Here is a 5,683-nt window from a genome sequence, read left to right on the forward strand (position 1 = left end):
TTGACGGATTTTCATTAAATTTATACCAAATGTTTATACCACTAATACCTTGGTCAAGTTCGAACATCAGCATTGGTCGATACTTTTTGTTGGAGTTATGGGACTTTGACCACAATAATGACTTCGTTTTATCAAAAAATTGACCTTGTAAGCGCTCTCATGCCTACAAATTTTGACGGATTTTCATCAAATTTATACCAAATATTTATACCACTAATACCTTGGTCAAGTTCGAAAATCAGCATTGGTCGATACTTTTTGTTGGAGTTATGGGACTTTGACCACAATCATGACCCAGTTTTATCCAAAAATTGACCTTGTAAGCGCTCTCATGCCTACAAATTTTGACGGATTTTCATCAAATTTATACCAAATGTTTATACCACTAATACCTTGGTCAAGTTTGAAAATCAGCATTGGTCGATACTTTTTGTTGGAGTTATGGGACTTTGACCACAATAATGACTCCGTTTTATCCAAAAATTGACCTTGTAAGCGCTCTCATGCCTACAAATTTTGACGGATTTCATTAAATTTATACCAAATGTTTATACCACTAATACCTTGGTCAAGTTCGAAAACCAGCCTTGGTCGATAGACTTGATACTAGTTTGCCTGACCGGCGGGGGACCCAGGAATTCTATTCTTGTTTGTCTGTTATTCTACTTCCTATTCCATGAAACATTTTGAAATGGCAGAAATGGGTAGACATTATTTGACATTTTAATTGATAAAATGTGATCAGAAATGTAAAGAAGGGCACGCATCATGCATGATAATGTCAATAATTGATTGAAATTATTTGAATTCATAAACAAAATTCCATATATCATGAATTACTATGAAATTATGTACTTTTAAATTTTAGCTTAAAGTTGTTTGATCCTAAAATAAAATGAATTATAATTAAGATTCTGCAGTTGATTTATGTTTTGTTTGAAGAAGTGTTCAAAGTCCACAGGTCTAGATTTCACAAAGCAAGTGGCAAATAGGTATTTAATTAATTTAAACAGTATATGTTTTTAAAGAAATGAAACACACATGAAGACTTTTCAATTCAATTAGATTTTCTTATAAATTCAGTCTTGATAGGGTGCGTAAAAATTAGCAAGAAATCCTAATTATTTAAGTCATACAGTGATAGTGTAAAGTGTCTTTTATAGGCAAAACAGTTAATAAAAGCATACAAGTTGCAATGGTACTAGACTGCATGTTCTTTGACAAGAAATATTACCGTCTCGTATATGTTTCAAATTACAATACTTATAACATAAAATGTTGAATGAATTTACACAATTGAATTATATATGTAATTAACATAAGATTCTTTGTATCGAAGTAGGGTCTGGTGCTAAATATAATGTAGTTTAAATAGAAAACGTGCATATGTGGAGAAAAGTGTGAAATGCAGTCCAATCTTATTTATCCAGAATTCACTTAGTATATATTGTTCTCCACAAATTTGACAATATATGCATCTTGAGTATACCATAATGAATTGATTAGATTAGCCTGAGGCAAATGTTAAGGAGTTGATCTAGATCGTCTTGCAGCTTGATGAAATTATTAGATCTCTCTCTCTCTCTCTCTCTCTCTCTCTCTCTCTCTCTCTCTGCGTGTGTGTGTTCAGTAATAAATGGTTTATGTGGCGAATTTCCTTTGAATCTTCAATCGATCACATGACTAGCTAGATGTATTGACTTTCGGGTAAATTAGGAAGAAATACACACTGTAGTGAGTTTCTGGTGTGTATTCACAATGAGTCATGTGACCTCATGTAGTGACTATCAGGTATAAAATCATAAACTTTTACAAAGAGATTTTGCCTATTTCAAATAGCAGAATAGTAAAAAGATGTCTTATATTAATTAAAAATTATATTATATATTGAATAGCACAACTAAAACATAGTGTAGCGAATTTCAGGTGTAAAGTCTGATGTAGTGAGTTTCGGCATAATGCAAGTATGTGTGTGTGTATGTGTGTGTGTCCATAATTACTTTTTTTTTTTTTTTTAAATATACTTCATTTGTGTTATTTTTTTCATTAAATTTATTTTTGTAGGGAGAAATTTCCGGAAAAATTCCAAAAATTCGAGCTGAAGATGATAACCTCTTCTGAATCCTCTTTTTCGAAACCCTCTGATGAGACTCCAAACTCCCAACCCTCTGATGAAACTCCGAACTCCCAACCCTCTGATGAAACTCCGAACTCCCAACCAACAGAGGAAATCTCAAATAACTCGACCATCTCAACCCCCAAACCCACAGATGAGGATTCACAAATCAGGAGATTGATCAGTACTCCCCCCAGTCTCCTGAATTATTTATTCCAGCTCCAACAACGCAATATGTATTGCAACCGGAGCTTTTAGCATTAGCTGAATTGGTCGACTCTGGAGTCGACCTTTTACAAACATCCACTTTAATTAGTTATATACAAGATTATGCAAGCAGATTGGATTTTAGAAAACAGTAATGTTGTTATAACTATTGTAGAACTTATTCGATAGAATTAAAATTTAAACACCAACAACGCACAAAACTCTTTGCTGTTGTATTGTCTATCACGACATTATGTTAATCGGAGTTATCTTTTTTTGTTTATAGCTACAAGTTTGCATGAATAAAAAAACTTTTCATGGAAAACAAACTGTTGACTTTTAATTATTTCTACCATTTTATTTTCATCAGTTGTTTTTATTTTAAAATTTCCTTAAAAGCAAATTTTCACACCTCAAATAATAGTAACGCCGTCTTCTTCATACATGAAATATTTTTTTAAAAATGTTTGATCGTAGTATTTAAATGGTATGACTTACATTATCGTAGAAACATTGCTGGGCAAATGGTCTGATTGTGTGATGGCTGATGTAAATGCTGGTGTTAGCATCCCCGTTTTTATAGGATGTTCATTGGGTGGTGTAACTTTACACACCCATTTTATTGATAGGGCACCTCTGATATCTGTCATTTGGGTGTAACATTACACACCCGTTTGGTTGACCTCTATTATGACCCATGGGCATACCCTACGACCTCAGTGACTGTAGACCCACCCTTTAACTGTGACCCACATTATGACATATGGGTGGAGTCTGGAATACCCTATGACGTCATCATGACGACCCACATTATGACATAGACCCACATTATGACATATGGGTGGAGTCTGGAATACCCTATATGAGCGTGTGAAATGATGTAGCAAAAAATCTTACCAGGACTGGACCAGGATTTGGGTTGGTTGGACCACGGGCTTTTCTAGTCGCTGGTTGTTTTAGGCGCTATTGACTTGTGCAAGTTGAGTTTCTCGGTCCATTTCTGTTTTAGGGCCTCAATTTAGCTGAAGTATTTGGCCCGGTGGGTTCTGGCCTCTAATGTGTTACCAGAATTAATATTTTGAGTATCCTAAGAATGACAACTTCACATTGTTTTAGAAGGTCTACAAAAAATAGCGCAAACATTTAAAGGTATAAAAACACCCAACGGTCATACACAACTTGTTGTGGACAGGGGCAGTAATTTTGTAGAAATGATCTCGCTGTGTATTTTCTTTGATAGATGGCAACTCCCAATATTATGAGGATAATTACTGAAAATGTAATAATTATACTTAATTGTTGATGAGGTAGATAAAAAATAAATATACCAAATTAAGCCATGTGTTGCTTTGGCATTTCTTGGAGTGGTAAGTTGTGTAAGCGAACATGACTTTGTTATTTTTTTTAATTAGAACAGCACACCTGATCATAATGCTAATTGGGACAGCATACATGTTCATAACGCTAATTAGGACAGCACACATGATCATAATGCTAACCAAAACAACTGTAAACTAGAACTGTCCTAATGGGACTAATACCCCCGCTAGGCTAATTTCAAATGGGACAAATAATTGAATTGAATAATAAAGGTTTGGAACACATGTCACTGTGAGTGTCTGTCGCGGGAACAATAGTGGAGGAGAAGATAGTGGTTGATGTCTCTATGGAAAACAATTATAATATTTTTAAACTACAGTTTATCTTAATCACACACACACACTACATGTCTTTCTTTTAATTTACATTTTAAAAAATAAATAAAAGGATTGTTTTACATTACTACTTCTACTACTACTACTACAGATATAGCAATGTCACACATGTAACAACCATGCTCGATACTTATTAATAATAAATAATATTTCAAAGGTATATACCTGTTTGCCCGATCGTGGTATGCTTTGGTGCCGTGGGACTGAATGTTGCCTCTATAAAAAAAAATCATGAACTAAAAACATTATCCTTGTAAACAACAGATTATTATAATGACACATACTACAGTTTTCTTTATGTGTAAAAGAAGAGGGGTTTTACATGTGTGTCTTTGAACAGAAAAATCAATATGACGTAACACAAGACACATCTGGAACTTCACGGTGTCTCGTGTCGGGGTAGTGGAGGTTTCTGATTTTGTAGTAACACTTGCTAACGTTTCATTTATTTGAAATGAAAAATATTGTTCATAATTTCATTGCAAAGTCTGATCTTCATGTGGAGGATTCGGGAATTACCGTAATAGAAAAGACAGGAAGGGTTTACACACACACACACCCTTAAGCAAAAAAAAAAATCAATAATATCACGTGACGTAGCAATTGAGCTACACGTTTGTGTTATGCGACTATTCAGTATGGAGGTTACTTGATTACAACTTTTTTTATATGATACCTACTACCGATTACTATATACTTAAAAAATAAAAAGGATCATTCAACGGCACACTGTGACCTTCATGTGTTATATTTAGGAATAACCGTAATAAGAAAGGGGGGTTAACACATGTACACACGCCTTTAGCAGAAAAATCAATAAAACCACGTGACGTAGCAAAAGCCACTTGTAAAGTGTTCGGGCTACTGATTTTGAAATAATACTTACTACAATTTTAATATTTGAAATAAAAAATGGTGTACATTTTTTATACACACGCCCAAAAAAGAAGGTTTTTATAGGATGCAACTAGATCATGATCTTTATATGGCGGATTCACTATTTACTGTTCCCCAAAAAAGGAGGGGGAGGTTGCAGTCGAAATCTAATTTATATGCTTTTAAATTTTGTGTAAAAATGCATAATTTGTACTTACCGCAAATATGACCATGAAGATCCCGTATCTTGATCACGGTCGGGTCACCAAAAACAACCACACGGTTCAGTCTGCATGAAGTAACGAATACTTCCCGAATCTCAGTCACGTTTACACGGACTTCGCGACAGTCGGGCCAGTAGCAAGTTAGCACCTTTCGATCTACAGGTGCATTTTGTACCATAACGAGCCATGACATAATAATTACGAGCATAATTACGAATGTTGTTCTGCCATCCATCTTGCACACTTTGGCCAGGTCATATATGCACGTGATTAAAAAGCGCGCGAGGTACCCCGGTCAACATCTCCCCAGACATATAGAATAACATAATTTATCACTTTAATGAGTTTTATTGTTTTAGTGTCTGTTTAGAAATTGACACATAAAAGATGTATGGTAAACAATTGTCAACAGAAAATGTTTTGTTTATTGGGGGGGGGGGGGGGGGGGGGGTGAGGGATAAGGTAACGATCCAGTTTGTAACCTTATAGATAACCTTTTTTTGGTACAGGTCAGGGGATCACCTTATCTAAGTCATGTTTTACAA

General features: G+C 34.7%; 1 long non-coding RNA gene across 1 annotated transcript; it reads right to left on the reverse strand.

Moving 5' to 3' along the window:
- Window positions 1–3,929: 3,929 nt before the first annotated feature.
- On the reverse strand, window positions 3,930–5,483 carry LOC136273109 (uncharacterized). Its single transcript, XR_010711286.1, has 3 exons — window positions 5,133–5,483; window positions 4,204–4,254; window positions 3,930–3,987 (listed from the first exon to the last, which is right to left on the reverse strand). It is a non-coding gene; the product is annotated as an uncharacterized lncRNA (long non-coding RNA).
- Window positions 5,484–5,683: the final 200 nt, after the last annotated feature.

The sequence above is a fragment of the Magallana gigas genome, chromosome 1 (genome assembly GCF_963853765.1).
Source record: "Magallana gigas chromosome 1, xbMagGiga1.1, whole genome shotgun sequence".
In the NCBI taxonomy this organism is placed as follows: domain Eukaryota; kingdom Metazoa; phylum Mollusca; class Bivalvia; order Ostreida; family Ostreidae; genus Magallana; species Magallana gigas.